Genomic DNA, 18,022 nt, shown 5'->3' with positions numbered 1-18,022 from the left:
CTTATACAATGTTATGTGTTGATTAACATATGTATTTCAATAGGGACGCCTGGGTGGCTCAGTAGCTGAGCATCTGCCTTCAGCTCAGGGTGTGATCCCGGGGTCCTGGGATTTAGTCCCACACTGGGCTCCCTGCAGGGAGACTGCTTCTCCTTCTTCCTATGTCTCTGCCTCTCTCTGTGTGTCTCCCATGAATAAATAAATACAATCTTTTTAAAAAACAACAACAACAACAACAAAAACATGTACTTCAATAAAGCTGGAAAAAAAAGGAAGAAAGGAGATATCCTCAGGAAGGTTTGGGGAGAAACGGCCTGTCTAAAGACTCAGGTTTTCGAATCTAAGCACTTGCTGATGATCCCCATGAAAACTAAAAACAGCAACAGTGGCACCAACCGAGGCCTGATGACAGGGGCCGAGGGAGACAGACTTCCCATCTTTGGTTTTTATTACTCACTTCACAGATCCTGACCCCTCAGAGGAGGGGTAACTCACTACTCCTGATTTGAATCCCACCTAGGAAACACACAGATATGAATCACACCTTGTTTTGCACTGGGGGCCACGGTGGAAGGGGTTTTATGCTAATCTGGGGGAAATTGGAGGAAGTGTCCCTCCCAGCAGGGCTGCAGTAACTCAATAGAAAACAAGCCTGGGAGCACCTGGGTGGTTCAGTGGGTAAGCTTTCTGCTCAGGTCATGATCCCAGGCTCCTGGGATCGAGCCCCACATCAGGCTCCCTACTCAAAAGGGAGCCTGCTTCTCCCTCTTCCTCTACACCCCACTCGTGATTGCTCTCTCTAGTGCTCTCTCTCAAATAAATAAAGTCTTAAAGAAAAGAAAAGAAGAGAAGAAAAGAAAAAAGAAAAGAAAAGAAGAAAAGAAAAGAAGCCTAGTCCTATCATCTTCCAGGGTTGGGAGAGGAGAAGAAGCAGAGGGGTAGTAGTGGGAAGTGTGCTTAGTGGCGTGCGTCTGGAGACTGTGTCAAGCCTGGTGAGGGCAGAGTCTTGTGCAAGACTCACAAGGAGGTAGCCTCAGGGCTAAGCAGGTAGCCCATCTCAAAGCCCCAGCTTTCAGCAGTGTTCTTGAAGCTCCTTTGTATCCAATCTGCAGATGCTGAAGCTCATCCTTAAAACAGAGATGAAGAATTGCGACCAGAATCACCGCCCTCCCTAAGAAGGCAATGGAATAGTGTTTCAAAGAAAAGCCTAAGGAGCCCCACAAGGAAAGCAAGCTGAAAGGTGCTGGAGGAAGAACAGGCTCTGGGACGAGATGGTAGGCTTCCTTGCCTAGTGCAATTTGGGGATATTAAGTCTGTGGACCTGGAGAGGAAATTTGCAGAATGTACTGGTCACAGGTTAAGTAGCCTGGGCTGAGAGCATGCTCAAAATCACTGGAGGTAGCAGTGGTGATTCAAATAGGTTAGGATCATCTCTCATACCACAGTTAAGGCCAAATCTCCAACTATAGCTGGATCTAGCGGACCAAATGTATATTACCATTGCACTTGGCCTCTGTACAGCTCATATGTACAATCCATCTGAAGCAAATGCTTCCTATTCTATGTGAAGTTGTAATACGGCACTTGGGTGTCTCTTCCTTCATTCAATAAGTATTTACTATGTGCAGGTACTGGTTTTAACTGCCAAAAGGCAGCAATAAGTCAAATCCAGCAAGCATTTGACCTTGTGGAACTTATATTCCAGTAGCGAGAAACAAACAATAAATATATAAGTGTTAAGTACTTTCAGACTGTGACAAGTGCTGGAAGAAGATACCCACTCTCCCAAAGTCTCCTCTCGGTACCCCTCCCTGGCATCGCTGCTGAGTTTGCTGGAAGCAACCAGAGAGGGGAGGATCCACCATCTAGTGGCCTCCCAGGCCCTGACCTTCACAAGGCTGGGAAATGGGAGAACCAGGGCGGAATGTTGCCCTGTCTGCCCCCAGCTGCTGATACCTGGGAAGCTTAGGTCATATTGTTTAGAAATGAGAAAGTACTTAGGCTATACATGGAGATGTTGATAGTATTATGTCTAGATGGTAATCTTAAGAGATGAGTTATTTTTATTTTCTTCTGAATTTTCTAATGAAAATTAGAAATTACAGTTATTACAGTTATTACAGTGCATTCTTTTTCCAGCAATGGAAGAAAAAAATCTCTTTTTAAATGAGAAGATAAGCCTAGCCAAATCAAATTAATAAGAAATATATTTGGACGGGTAGGGAGGGCCCAGATCTCAGGACAGTGGATATCATCTCACCATACCACTTTGTGGTTTATAAAGCAATTGCACTGAATTTTCTCCCTCCCCCTCCCAAGACTTTCTCAAGGCTACACAGCAAATAAACCTCAGTGCAGGAAAATACCTGACCGTTAGGTCCTTGACTCCTTGGCCAGTATGTTTTATATTACTCCACCTGACCTACTGTGACTGACCTCATTTCTCTTTATAGCTGAAGCCTTCAGAAAGCCTCTGAGCACCGCAGGCCCTATCTGCCCCCTCTCTCTGCCCTCATCCTCCCCTACAGGGAGCATGCTGACTCATCCGTTCATCCATGCGTTTATCAGACTAGTCTTTCTTGAGCCCCTACCAAAAGAAAGATTAGTCTTTCTCGAGCATTGTACTAGGTGTTCAGGATACAGCAGAGAACCAAAAAGGTCCCCCAGGGCCAGGGAGAGGCTTTAACTAATGAATGAATACATAATACAAATGTAACCATTGTAAAAAGTGTTATGCAAATAATTAGCACCAAAGGGAGCTGACTGGGACTGGGACTCTACCAACACTTTGCTCAATAAGGAGCAACACATTGTCACAGAGTCCCCAAGGAGGGTCAGCCAGATATTCTAGGTGGAGGCCAAAATTAAAACAGCCCAAATCTCAGAGAATGCATATTTTGGATGGAGCAGCAGCAGGCAAAGCCAAATGAAAAGTTATTTAAGGACTTCATGCACACTAAGGGTAATCAAAGAGCCCCCCAAACCTTCTCTGGAGCAGAGAGGAGATGACCAACCAAATCATCAGAATTGTCATAAGTCAACATCAGAGATGACTGTCGCTGAAAGAGGTCACTCACAGAAGTTGGAACGGGAAAGGAAGAGCATGACCATATAAAAAGTGTGTAGTGAACCATACAGGACAGGAGCTTCTGGGTCTGAGTGGCACAGGCTTGACCACAAGACTTCAGGACATCACAGGTGGGAGAGGCCTGGAGAAGGATGACATGCAGGAAAATCTTCTTTGCAGAAGGTGGGACTGAAGGTGGGACTTAAGTGGCCTTGGAGAGGGAATGGGATTTCGATGCTCTTCAGGGTAATCTCATTTAGCAAGGCCACCAGGATGTCTGGAATGTGCAGCACAGTCCGAGGCACTTTCTCTTCCAGATCCTGGCAGCTGGCTTCCTGGCCTCTCACCTGTCTGGGGACTGGAGCGGGGAGGCCTGGTTCTTCTATCATATCTGAGGGTTGTTGTTTTTTTTAAGATTTTATCTATTTATTTATAGGAGGCACACACACACAGAGAGAGAGAGAGAGAGAGAGAGGAGAGAGAGAGAGAGAGATGCAGAGGGAGAAGCAGGCACCATGCAGGGAGCCTGACATGGGACTCGATCCTGGGTCTCCGGGATCACACCCCGGGCCGAAGGTGGCGCTAAACCTCTGAGCCACCGGGGCTGCCCACACATCTGAGGGTTTTTAAGTGTCCCTCTAGCTGTGCTCTGAAGAGCCAGGAGCACTGCTGGCCACCCAAGGTTGAACATAAAGGCTGATTTCAGCACCAGGCAGGTTGGCAAATGAAGAGAACACCTGGCTAATTAGCATTCCCATGCATGGGGTTTTACTGCAATATATCCATAAATGAAGCTCAGAAATATCCAGGTGCTGACAGCCACTAGGGACCTGATATTCAGGCCAGGTTCTGTTCTCAGTTGCCATTTGCCTTCACAGCACTGCCACAGGGACCTGGGCTACTGGGCTATCCTGAGCACCCTGCACACACCAGCCACTAAAAGATAACAGTAACAAAAATATTTAATAATGGTAGTGAACTTTCATATGGGGCTTGAGAGTCAGAGGTTTTTGTAATCTCTTGCTACATGGTTTTCAAAGGTTGTGCTGCCTTATTTGTAAGAACATGCCATGCCTCCTGTACAACAGCTGCGGCAGGACTGGGCCTGGTGGTGCCGAACACCCCATAGATACCTCTCCACATGACACTGAGTCATCTTCAATGACACCTGCATCTCCATATGGCAGGATGGCCTGTGGGTAAAGGAGGAGGGCCTCAGGTGAAGGCTCTGGGAACCTGTGTTCATCCAGAGCTCACTCTGCACCTTCTCTGCTTGAGAAACACAAGGCTGTGGCTTTAGATGGCCCTCGGTTCAAGTACCAGCTCTGCCCCTCCCTGACTGTGTGACCCTCAGCAAGTTACCTGACTTCTCTGGGCCACTCTCCTGCTCTGAAAATAAACATGGGTAATAGGAGTCTGTCTCATCAAGTCGTAAGATAGTAAGATAGAGAGTACATGAAGTGCTTAGCACAGCACCCACCCATACTTAGTGCTCAATAAGTCCTGATTCCATTACTGCTCCATTCTATTCCATTACTGCATTCCATTATCACAGACAGTAAGCACTGCCTCATTCCCGCGCCCAAAACCACAGACGAGGACAAGACTCATGGCACAGACATTGTCCCTCTTGTTTGGTGAAATCAGCATGCTGTGGCAGGGTGGGCCCTGGGTACCCAGGGAGGCACTTTGGTTTGGGTAGGCAGCATCGTCCCGAGGGCAGCTGGGCAGGCAGTGCCTGCAGTGGGGCATTTCCCTCGGCCATCACTGGGGCAGACAGTGGAGTCTTGCTTCTGAGCCCTACAACTGCCTGGTTCAGTGAGGATGCTGCAGACCACATGAGGTCACTGAGTCCTTGAAATGTGGCCAGTCCAAATTGAGATGTGTTGTAAAAATAGCCTAGTGCAGGGGCACCTGGGTGGCTCAGTGGTTGACGTCTGCCTTTGGCTCAGGTGGTGATCCCGCCTGAACAAGTACTGCATCAGGCTTCCCACAGGGAGCCTACTTCTCCCTCTCCCTGTGTCTCTGCCTCTCTGTGTCTCTCATGAATAAATAAATAAAATCTAAAAACAAAAAAAGTAACCTAGCACAGAAAAAAAGGAAGGTCAGACATCTGATTATGCATGACTACCTGTGAAATGATATTTGGGGTATTTCAGGTTAAATAAAATGTTAATAAAATTAATTTCCCCTGTTTCCTTTCCTTTACCTGAACTGGCTACTAGAATACTGAAAAGCACATATGTGGCTCACATTCAATCTCTACTGTGCAGCACTGGTCTGGCTAGTGAGCTCCATGCAGGCTGAGGCTTTGTGGTTTCCAGCACATGGAACAAGCCCTGAATGAATGAGTGAGCCTACAAGTGGGTAGTCTGGAGGAGAGCTTTTGAGAGCCCGAGGCCATGTGTGAGAGAAGGTGGGGATAATCCTGAGGCAATTTGGGGGGTGGTGTGGGTTTCAAAGGATGAGTAAACTGAGTCTAGAAAAAGTATTAAAAACGTGTCCCCAAACATCCAGATTCAAACCAAGTGCATCTCAAACCTATACTCTTTCTACTAAATCCCTTTACCTCCCACAGCAATACAGAGTTACAGAAAGAAAAGTAGATTTTGGATTTTTTTTTTAAAGCCTATTTCCTCACATGAGCACTAATGTCCTAGCGTGGGACAAGAACCTTGGCCTCCTTGGGCCTTAGGCTCCTCATCTCTTTTGTCCTATGTGAGCCATGAGGCTGCATCAATTTCTTTTTCCTGGTGCCTAGAGAGAAGAAATTCCATGCCAGAAGGTAGTCTCCAAGGCTGAGTCCTAAATATTTTCTCGCTCTCTTCTCCACTCTTTTGCTCCCAAAGAGGCTCTCCAGTTGAGATTTCTTTACATCGCCCAAATCAATAATTTGTTTGTTTAAGGGTTCACTTTGATTTTACTTCGTTTTAGATGCTTTTCATCAGAAGCCAAAACCTTGCAGACTTTTTTCCTTGATCTTATAATGAAATTCCCTCAGAGATATTTAATTCTAGATAGAGCTTTAGCTATGCCACATATCTTTTAAAGAAAAAAGACATCTAAATAACAAACACCCTTCCATCTTCAAATAAAAATCTCAGAAGGCAAACGGGCTTGTCTCCCTTACATCTGCTTCTACTCTTCTGTTGCCAACTATATCAACGAATTCCCTACATTTGGTTTCAAAAAAAAGAAAGGTACTCAATATACCACAGCCTCTCATGTTTCCACACATGCCCTGAAGGGCCTGATGCTCTGTGAACGTTCTCTGCTGCTTTGATGCCAGTGAAACACGCTTGTGTGCTCTGCTTGGCCTTCACCTGTGGCCTGCTGAGTGAATTCCCTTCCTGACTTGATCCCAGCCTCCCTACACAGAGCTTTCTGGAAAAGAGTCTGTGTTATTTCCGTTTCCAACCCTGACTCAAAGGCCTCTGGAATTTTAACCTAAAAAAAAAAAAAAAAAAAAGAGTATTTTCAAGCCCAAATCGATTTCTTGGAGAAGATCTCACCCACCTCTCCCCACTGTGGGTGAAACGCCAACACTATTTTTGATCAGAAAGGATAAAAAAAGATTTACCAGACCCAACCATGTCTTTCTAAAGCAAGCAAAGGGCTTCAGCCAGGTAACAGGGGTAGACCTGCCTTTTCAGTGCAACCCGATGCAGGATACAGAACACAATCACCAACCTGTGTCTCAGCCACTTGTTGAGTCATTATGGATTTGTGTTTGTCTTCCCTGCCACCCAGCAGACTGGTGCTTGAGGAATACACACGCATTTTAAATAGGCAGCATGCACCAAGGCAACAAATCTGCTTTTTCAAAATAATGGTGTGCTGCATTCCAAAGCCAAACAAGTTCATCTGGTGGTTCTCTTCAGCTAAGGTTTACGGATGGACTCCTTAGTGCCAGACGTGTTAGGTAACAGGAATAAAAAGAACAGAATATTATCCATACCCTCAAAAGCTCACAGTCTAATGGAGATAGATACATGTAACAAACTTAAATGTAAGACAGAATGAGAAAACGTGGTAGGAAAAATATGTGTGTGTGTACTGGAAAAGGATGGGAAGAAATATACCCCAATGTTAATAGTGAGTGTCTCTATTTACTGGACCTATGGGCAATTTTTCCCCTCTTCTTTACTATTTGTTATAGTCTCTGGTAGCTCTTTTTATGATAAACATGCATTGCTTATAAAAAAAAATAAGGTATGTTTTTCAAGAAAAAAAAATCAACAAATTATAAAGGACAACTATTTGGGTGATAAATTAAGTCTTTGTGAAGAATGTGGTATGTCTACTAGCCCTGCAGGATAAGTAGAATTGGGTAGTGAGGTGAGGGGAGATGATCTCAGGCAAAGGAGCAACGTGAAATGGCCCCCAGAGCCAGAGGGATGGGGAGGGCAATCTGGGAAAATGTAAGAGAATAGTACACATAGGTACTCACCAAGAGTGGGAACTGCAGCTGGGGGTCCAGGGGGCCGCGAATACCATGTCAAGTAGACTCAGTTGCTTGTTTTTTATGTTCCTATGGCCCTTTGTTTTGGTTCCCAACATACCACTCATTACATTGCATTATACTTGGTTGTATTTATGCCTATCCCCCACTAAATTTGTAGCTCTTAGGGGACAGGGATCACAGCTCATTCATTCTGTAACCATAGCACCTAGCATAACAACTAGCACGTTACAAGACTCAAAAGATGCCTCTTGGATGAACTGGAGTCTAAGAGGATTACTCTTTATTTTGTAGTAGTAAGGAGTCATCAGGAGATCCAGAACCGAACGTATTCCAGGCAGTCAATATATGCCAAGCACTACGCTAGCTATGAAACTCTATTGTCTTAATTGGTCCTACCCATAATCCTATGTGTGCCCTTTGTATGACACCCATACTGTCCACCCTTGCTTACACACAAGGCTCAGAAAGGTTGAGTAACCTCCCTCAGATCATACAGCCAGTGGTCAGAGAAGCCAGGACAGTCTGAGGACAGTGGAGGATGCGGTCAAGCAACAACATCACAGATGTTAAGGAGACTACACCAGTTTGAGGCTATAGGGACCTGAGTTAGCCCAGCTGCTCAGAGCAAGGAATTGAAGAAGTGGAGGGGGGCAGTGTGGAGGCAGTGCTCAGAACGGAGGGCTGACTGTTCCTTAGCTGCTTCCCAAGCACATTTATTATTTTTGAAGTCAACATAGGGCCACACAGCACTCACAGGGACTCGCCCTATACCTGGAAGAGCTCCTGCCCACCAGAAGTAGGACTTGTGGGGGTGCCTGGGTGGCTCAGTGGTTGAGCAGTTGCCTTTGGCTCAGGTCAAGATCCCAGGGTCCTGGGATCAAGCCCCACATTGGGCTCCTGGCTTGGCAGGGAGCCTGCTTCTCCCTCTGCCTCTGCCTGCTGCTCCCCCTGCTTGTGCTCACTCTCACTCTCTCTCTCAAATAAATAAATAAAATCTTAAAACAAAAAAAAAAGTAGGACTTGTGCAAAGAGTCCCCCCACCCCCCAGACAGTGCTCTGCCTGAGAGTCACATGAGGTTAAGGCCTCAGGAAGGGGCAGCATGGTGCCCCTGTGAGACTTTACACCACCAATGGTCTTCCATCTCTGCTCCCTAACATTGGCCTCACATCTCATTTGAAGATGCTATTCTCCTTCCCAATCAACAGTGGCAAGGATGGGTGCTCGGGTTCCTGGAGGCTGGGGGATGCCCGGGATGCCCTCTAGCAGGACATTCCACTTGCTGGATCCCAAAATTACTCCTGAGGCTAACGGCTCCATTCCAACCTGCACCCAGTATTTTGCAGCCTCTCTCTCAACATCAAAACAGTAGCCACTGACCTAACAGTGCCATGGGGTGGTGTCCATACAAGGAAGTGACCTCCTTCCTTTTAAAGCGTTCATTCCCAGAAAATGAAATGAAAGTGTTCTTATGCCCTTCACTCGTTTCTGGGACAGTGGGTACTGTTAAATCCCCAGCACAGCTGACAGTTGAAGACTAAGAATAACCATGAGTTGGTCGTTCCCCTCTGTTTCCTCTGCTCTCTGCCTCCAATCCAGTCCCCCACCCCCACCCCCACCCCCACCCCAGCTCAGTGCACTGCACTCTCTAGGTGGTTCTTGCCAGGCCACGTCTGATTGCCTCTCCACCCTAAAGGCAATCATGCTCAGGTGACCTCTCTGCTCCCATGCTACTGGTCCTCCTTGTTGAGAACAATGCCTGGGAAATGCACACACAAGATCCAGCAATGTGGGCAGTGAGCCCCGTATCTAGGGTGCTGTGACCCCCCCTCTCGGCTTCCGTGCAACCAGCCAGAAGAGTCAAGGAGGACACAGAGTTCACGAGCATTGTCAATGAATGATTTCCCTTGCTTATGTTTTCAGATAATAGGGGATGGATTTGCATTCCATCGTGCAGTGTCCACGAGATGTCCCCACCCCTGCACATGCCTTGAGATTGGGTGCTCTCATTCCAGTGCAGAGGATTGAGGATGGTCCCTCTGGAATTCATCAGAAGTGATATGACAGCACTCAGGGGTCTGCAGTGGGATCAACGTTGAAGACCTCAGCACATCCAGCCGATGACAGCAGCAATAACACCCAGACCTGCAGAGCCCGTGGTGGGTTCCCCACTCAGCAGGGAATCTCCTTGTCTCCCTCTCCCTCTGCCCCTCCCCCCCCCCAAATAAATAAATCAATGTAAAAAAATTAAAAATTAAAAAACCTTTAAGACCTCCTATATTCCATCCATCTTATCAGATGCTATCCACCCTTCGGGCAGTGTCTTGGTTTTCTAGGGCTGCCATAACAAATCATCAAAAATTAGGTGCCTTAAAAATGGCAAAAATGTATTGTCTCATGGTTCTGGAGGCCAGAAGTCCTAAACCTAGGTGTTCATGGGCTCCTAGGTGTCCACAGGCTTCTAGGTGTCCACAGGCTATGCCCCCTCTGAAGGCGCTAGGGGAGAAATCAGTTCTTTCTTCTTCTGGCATCTGGTGGCTCCATAGGAACACTCTGTCCTCACATGGCCTTCTCTCTGTGTCTGTCGTCTGAAGTATGTGTGTGGGCTTTCGTGTTTGTTTTTGCTGAAGTTACCCGGTTTCTTAGGACCAACTTGGGGAGAACCACCATTTCAAATCCCAAGGTCTCATCGCATCTCACCCAAGCAGATACTAGGGGTGATACCAACTTTCCTGACTGCTTTCTCATTCAGGATTCTTTCAATGTAGCCACAGATCAGACTGCCATCTACTGGTTTTTTAATGTTGCACAAATGTCAGAGACCTCAGAGACCTCCAGCATGTTCCATGCTCTCCAACCCACGCCCTATTTGTACAACAAATATTTGGAAACACCCTCTAGGTGGCCTGAAATGACACTCCCAGATAAGCAAGTCAACCCACATGCATAATTTGGCTCTAGTTGTCATATACAGGAGAAAAAAGGAAAGCAACTTATATTAAAATAATAAATATCTCAACATGTAAGTGCTCATGCATGACTGCACAGGAACACACTAATGAAGTAGTCATGGCTTATACCTGCTTACAATGAATAAGATTAGATTATACACTTCACAGGAGTACAGGGAAATGAAAACCAGAGGACAACAGAAAAAAATGTCAGATGAGAAATAACAAACCCGCTCACCGGTTTGTATCTGATGATAGGAAGAAGGAAACAGCCCGTGCTGAGGTAGGGATAATAGATCAGGGAAAATAATGTGAAAATAGGTAAAACAAGGAAGTATGCTTTTCTTGCGAACGAGTTAAACTTTATATAGTGTCATAATACTTTATTATGCTGACATGGGACAGGTGGTGACAAAGAACCGTGGGAAACATCGTCTACAATCTGGAGATCCCACCCACAGAGTGGAGGCAGGCATTCAGTCCCGAGCCTTAAAAAAGCTGTGGAAGCAATCTCCCCCTTTCATTCAGGCAGGGGGGAGAGGCGGCCCGATTGGAAACTGTTGTTTGATACATCTCAAAGAGGAATATCTAACTGTGAGTGAACAATAAAGGCAACCCCAAAGTAAGTCATTGTAATGTCTAATTTTTGCAAGAGATTTCTCATAAGTGTCCTACAATGTCCTACAACTGTTTATATTCATATATTAGAACATAAACTATTTTATTATTTTTTAAGATTTTATTTATTTATTTGAGAGAGAGAGAGCATGAGCAGGGAGGGGCAGAGGGAGAAGCAGACTCCTCACTGAGCAGGGAGCCCAATGCAGGACTCGATTCCAGGATCCTGGGATCCTGACCTGAGCTGAAGGCAGGTGCTTTTGAGCAATACTGACTGAGCCATCAGGCACCCTAGAATATAAACTATTTTAAAAGCAGTTTTTATAAAGAAGTTTATCAACATGGTGACATTTCATATGCCTCTGCTAGTGTAATAATGTGTTGTCCTGCAACTGTGTGTGTTAGATGAAGCCTCAAATCTCCTGTTACAGATCTGCAAGTGGTTTCCTTGTTTTTGCAGTAACTACATATTGCACTGCAACTCTTGTTAGCTAAGTGTATGTTTGGAAATGCTCTAATCGAGACAGAATACATAGAGTGGGGGAAATTATCCAGTCATTTCAAGATTTTGTCTTTTATTTCATTGAGGCTTCTCTTTGCCAAAAAAAAAAAAAAAAAAAAAAGCTTCTCAATTACTGGGCTTTTGGCATCACTTCTTTGAAAACTTTTCAGTATTACTATGTAGAAAAATATTACTGACTTACATTTGTTTGGGTTTCGTTTGGCAGGGCAGGTAACAATTCTTCACTGATGGGGCTGGTTTGCACATGGCACGACAGGCACCCCCAGCAGTAAATTCTGGGGCATTTGTCAAAGCCATCTCACAGATTTACAAAATGGCTTCTGGGGCTTCAGTACGCAAAGCACTGTGGTCCCTAGGCCTGCAGCAGATCCTGGGAGTCTGTTGGAAATGCAGAATCTTAAGCCTTGAACTAGACCTACTGGATCGAGTATGCATGTTTGACAAGCCCCCAGGTAATTCACATGCACACTGAATGCGTCTGTGAAGCACTTCTCTGGGGGCAGTCTGACCCCACTAGGAATACTGAGCAAAGCCAACCTTACTCGTAGCTCGAATGAAGGAGCAGGTCCAAGGAAGTGGGTCAACTGTATATTTTGCTCCTCTTCTTATCACTAAGCTCCTCGGGGACAAGCAGGGGAGGGGATTCTTCTCTTGTATCTGCACACAGCCACAGCCAGACAAGCACACAAAGCTGTGGCCTCGAAAGGCCCCTTGTGTGTCATCTCTCAGGACTAAATTCTCCTTAACCAGACAACAGCCACCTTCCATGACTCATCTGTAGAAGCACAAGCAGTAGATCCCCAGCACACGCTTGGACTGAGTTTCAACACCTCTGCTTTGAAAATTCCACCAGCTGCGCAAGGCTCAGTGTTTAATGAAGAGCAACCCCCTCCCTCCCCACTCCCTCTGCCAGTGGGCTGCGGTGCTTGGCCACACACTCAGAGAAGGACTACATAAAAGCAGAACCCCTGGTTGTTCTGTGATATCTACAGAGATGCTAGACGCTGTGGCATGCAAACTTATGGAAGAAGAAAAATAAATGGCAGCCATAAAAAAACAGGAAAGGAGTTTCCCTGTGACAAGAAGCCCCAGCAGGAGGATCCTTCTGCTGACATGTGACTTAAAAGGTCAGATAGCGGTGCCTGGGTGGCTCAGTCCGTTGAGCATCCGACTCTTGATTTCCACTCAGGTTGTGGCTTCAGGGTTGTGGGATCCAGCCCCACATCAGACTCCATGCTTAGCGGGAGTCAGTGGAAGATTCTCTCCCTCTCCTGCTGCTCCTCCCCTTGCTCACCCACACATGTGCACATGCTCTCTCTATAAATAAATAAAATCTTTAAAAATAAATAAATAAAAGGTCAAATTTAATGACTTATGAACTACACCCTGCTGGCCCAGGCCCCCTGCTCACCTCAGCTGCTAACCACCACCCAACCCCACCCCCCCCCCAACCTGCCCAAACCCCCCTGCTCCTGACAGAACAGCCAAGTATGAGAAACCCTGAGATGAGCAGCAAAGGGGAGAGGAGGCTTCCTTCAGCCCACCTTTCAACCCTGACTGAGGCCGTCTCCAAGGAGCCTGCAGCTTGCAGAGCTGTGGCCACCATCAGCTCCACGCTGGGCCACATGTGAGCAGAAGGATGGCTCAATATCTTAGCCCACGGTCTCCACTTCCGGGCCCTCACTTCCTTCCTTCACAGAGCAATGATAAAGACCCAAGACAGCTAGAAACCACCCACCCTGTTACTCCACTGGTAATTCATTTCTTTTATCACATTGAGGCCCCAGCCTGATACCTCATGCCATTCCAGTGCCACATTTACCAGGTGGCACTGCAGCTCTCTGCTGACATGTCCTAACTAGGCTCCAAGGATCAGGGTGTGGCTCACTCCTCTCGGCTCTCACATCTGGCACAGTGCCTCACCTTTGGAAGCTGTTCTGTGTAAATGTTTGGGGACCAAAAGAGCAGAGGGGGCAATGGAGCCGATTACAATGTGACAGATCATCAAGGATGAGCCATCACCTTTGGTAGGAGAACAGAAATACATTCTGGTTACAAGCCTTCTTTAGGGCATGTCACTGACTCCCTCATTTTCAGAGCTGTTCTCTTATCTTTGTCGTGACCATCATCACCATGTCACCACGAACAGCAAGCTTGAAAGGTGAGAGGTGCCACTCTTTTTCAAGATGTTGGAGGTAGCATAAAAGATTAGAATCAGGTTCTAGAGCCAGAAATTCTTGGGTTTGAATACCCGTTCTACAAAGCATCGGTTATGAATCTTGGCCAAGTGACTTCACTGACACTGTTTCCTTGTCTATAAAATGCAACAAGGAATACCACATCCTCATGGGGCTTTGGTTAGATGGTACATGTAATAGAACAATCCTTTTGACTGTCATGTTCATTTTTATTCCGGGTCTCCAAGCAGCTTACTCAGGCTGTGCTAAAACAACCAGTGAATAAACAGAGTTCCTTTCCTTCCTCTCTGAGGCAAAATGGCATGGACATAACGAGGCAGGGCTGCACATCCATAGTGCCCGGACATGTAACACAGATGAGCCAATTTGTCAGGTGCAAACAAAGCAGAATCACACCCACACAGACATCTGCCCTGTCCTTTTCATCTCGAAAAAGACCCCCTTGGCTTTCATTTGCCAGTTTGAAGAGACATGAGTATCTGGATGATTTTTTTCCCTTTCTCCTTTATCTATCATAAGAAGGACAGCACAATTCTAATGCTCAGTGGCAGTCAACCCTCAGACTTAATAGAAGACAGAATGGGCAGAAGGACAGGGAAATGTCAGTTGGGAACAGGCTAGTCTCAGGGTCAGGGATCCTTAGAGACAGTTGCCACTCAGTCCAAGCCAGTGGTTATTAGAACCCAGTGGTTCCAGTCCTTTTGATAATTGAAAGATTTCAGAATTTTTAAGTGTTATACACATATAGCCACAAGACACAATGGCAAGCTTACTCACTGCACCATTAAGTGCAATACACACCAAATGACTGGAAACGACCTGTGTCCATAGGTAGGGGATTGGCTGAATAAATTAGGGTACATCCCAACAATGGAGCATTATGCCCCGTCAAAAAAAAATATCAGAAAGCTCTCAACATACTAATAGGAAAAGAGCTCCAAGGTAAATTAAGTGGAAAAAAAAAAAAAAAACAAGATTAAAAAAGGTGTGACACTAAGAAAAAACATGACGGAGTCATCAGGTATATTTGTACTGGTCTGTATTTGCAAAATGAAACTCCAGAATGATGTATAACAGTAATAAAGCTGATTACTGTCCCAGGAGGGGGCAGGGCAGGCAGATAGAAGCCAAGATAAGAGTTCCCTCTTCCTACAGTGATTTTACTTTTGAACTATGTAATATATTGCCTATTCAAAAAATTATATAAAAATATTTTATTAAAAATATATTTTATAAAAAAAATACACCAGCCACTGTGAACAAAGTCTATCTGCAGGCTACAAATGGCCTGTAGGTCTTTGGTTTATGACTTCTGTGCTAACGAGTCCTAAACTGGGGAAGTAGAAAAACTGGCAGAAAGTAGAAAAACCGGCAGAAACTGGCAAGTTTCTCTACATTTGGAAACAAGCAGGTTATTGAATATCTGTTATCTGAGACTCCTTGTGAATTGCCTGGCAATTAGCTGGCTGGGTCCAGAAGCTTCTCCTCTCCCAGGGGAAGAGGATGCAACTTCCCACAGGATAAGGTAGGGCTCCTCTACTTTCCTTGAAAGTTAAGGCTGCCTGGAACCCAAATGGTCTGCTTTTTCCCCTCCATGGAGGCCTCTCCTCAACTTGTCTATAGAAAGGGAGAGTGATAGGTGTGTGGAGGTCCACCTCTGGAACATGGGATCCTGGTGTGTCCAGCTGGGCCCCAACTCATGCAAACCCCTGGAGAACACCAGAGGACAGAGAACAGAGGACACATGCTCCTGCTGACTCTTCTTAGCACCAAGAGACACTCTTAATATTCACCCCCTTGCCTTTTGTACATGCTTGTCTTGTCACCTCGAATGAGCTCACTTAGTGTTCTAGGTTGAATTGTGATCTCCAGTAAAGACTTGTTGAAGACCTAACCTCTAGTACCTCCATATGTGAGCTCATTTGGAAATAGGGATCATTGCAGATGTCATTCGGCAAGGTGAGGTCATCCTGGAGTATGGTGGGCCCCTAGTCCAACAAGAAGACAGTCACGTGAAGATATAGATACAGAGGGAAAAAGCCATGCAACAATAAAGGCAGAGCATGGATTATGTGGCCACAAGCCACGAAATGCTGAAGATTGTTAACAAACCCCCAGAAGATGGGAAGAGGCAAGGAAGGATTCCCCTACAGATTCAGGAAGGAGTATGGCCTTGCCAACACCTGGACTCTGGGCTTCAATCCTCCAGAACTGAGAGATGATACATTTCTGTTGTTTTAAATCACCATGTTTGTAGTACTTTATTATGGCTGCCATAGGAAGCAAATACACTGCAGTAGCTCTAGTGGCAGAGGTATCTGATGCTCTTCCATCCCAGTAGGTCCTAGGAAGCCATTGATGGCAACTCTGATCCAATGAATGAAAACCGGGACCTGCACTGATTGGATTTTATTGTATAAGTATGCAGTAAAAATCAATAATTACTAAGTATTGACCTTGTGAAGAACATAGGGGATATAAAATGTTCAATTATTGCCCTCAGGGAGTTGACAATGTGGTTGAAGATTTAAGACAGACATGAAAAATTATAATACATATATACATACACTGATACACACTATATATGTGTATGATACATATAATACAATACACTTCACAGAGGCCAAAGAAACATGACCTCACCCCTCAGCAGATACTATGGAAGTCACTCCTAACTAAATCCCACTAGCCTGCCATCTGGCCTCAATCTTCTACTGTATTTCATTTTAGCTGCTACTGATAATGTGTGTTTGGGAAAGTGTTAGGATGTCAGGCGAGTAGTCAATTTCTAGAAGCTGTCACCACTGCTCTGGGCATAGAACCCAAACTTGTTACCCACTGCAGACACCCACTGCTGTCTGTGATCATTACCTGCTACCCCTGCTCAAAGACTTTCCCATCAGCTCCCTTTACCTATTCAGAGACAAAGACCCTAGATGGACAATGAGCCTATTCTATGGTTTGCCACAAATCTGACCTGCAGGAAGCACAAAATCCAGGTAGTTTGGCAGGTCGACTACAAGAGTTTTTAAGAGAGGTTACAGAAACTCAGAGACTCCTACCAGAGCTACCGTATCATCATTCAGAACATCTGCTTATTTGGCTCATCCTTCTCACAGGCTCCCACTACACTTGCCTCTGGGAACCTCTGATTCTTACCGTAAGGAAGGCCCGTGTCCCTTTGCACACCTGGGTTCGGGGAGGCAGCCCACCAGGACTGAACTCTCCCGGAGCTCTCTCTGAAGCCCAGGCCTCTGGGTCAGGCTGCTCCAGGAGGAAGAGACGTGGTCGTGCAGAGTGCCAGGTGGACACCCAGGCTGGGCTCAGGAGGAAAAGTGGCAAGTCGCTGCTGCTCCGCCCTTGGCAAGCAGCCTGCTGGCGTGACTTTGGCTCCAAGCCATTCTCCTGAGGGGCAGCTGTGGCCAAGGCATGACCTGCAGATGGAACAGACAGAGGAGAGGTCTCTTCACTTTGATTTCAAATAAGTCATTATAGATACTCAGGGCAGAAAAGGTCTTTGAAGTCACTTAATTTCTATCCTGTTACTTTTCAAATAAATTTCCAGCTGGGATTTGGGTCTGGTTTTGAAGCAGACACTGCTTAGGCAAGCAACACCCATTTCTCCCCTGTTCCTCTCTAACAGAACTCCAATGATGTCACCACTCTGGCTGAGCACCCGGCCGGACCCTTAGCCCAGGGGCCCTCTGCAGTCAGAGCAAATGCAGGCCCCTGGTCCATGAGAAAGGCAGGAGTGGGCTTCTCACTCTCTCTGGTCTTGAGATATGAGAGGGGCCTCCTAGGGGATGTTCCTGGAAATGTTTTTTTGGCTCTTGAAAAGAGAGATGCTTCACTGCTACCAGAGGTTGTCTTATCTGGCCACATTGTGACCATGACGGGAAGCATAAGAGAAGAACAGAGCAAGAAGAAAGCCAGGTCCTTGATGACATCACTGAACCACTGGATTAAACAGCCCTGGTGTCACCTTTCCTCCAGACTTCTCATTATACAAGTAATACATATCCATGTTGTTTACATTCACTGAGCTGAGTTTCGGGGTTTTGTTTTTACCATCTACAGCTAAGACTATCCTAAGTGATGTGCATTCAGATATTCCCAAAACCACAGGACAATATTCCTAGAGCATAATCTCACTGTACTGACTACAACTTCCCAAACGTCCACATTGTACTTTCTCTCCACCT

At 46.0% G+C, this 18,022-nt stretch overlaps 1 protein-coding gene across 3 annotated transcripts in view; it reads right to left on the bottom strand.

Annotated features, from left to right (window-relative positions):
• CRACR2A (calcium release activated channel regulator 2A) overlaps nt 1-18,022 on the bottom strand; it is a 202,119-nt gene that overhangs the window by 104,133 nt on the left and 79,964 nt on the right. For all 3 annotated transcript variants that reach the window (XM_072766208.1, XM_025995392.2, XM_072766209.1), the window contains one exon: nt 16,980-17,254. The gene's annotated coding sequence lies outside the window, so the exon portion shown is untranslated. The remainder of the gene's footprint in view (nt 1-16,979; nt 17,255-18,022) is intronic.

The sequence above is a fragment of the Vulpes vulpes genome, chromosome 8, assembly GCF_048418805.1.
Source record: "Vulpes vulpes isolate BD-2025 chromosome 8, VulVul3, whole genome shotgun sequence".
Taxonomy (NCBI): domain Eukaryota; kingdom Metazoa; phylum Chordata; class Mammalia; order Carnivora; family Canidae; genus Vulpes; species Vulpes vulpes.
Note: the sequence above shows the minus strand (reverse complement) of the source record. Positions and strands in the feature narration are given on the sequence as shown.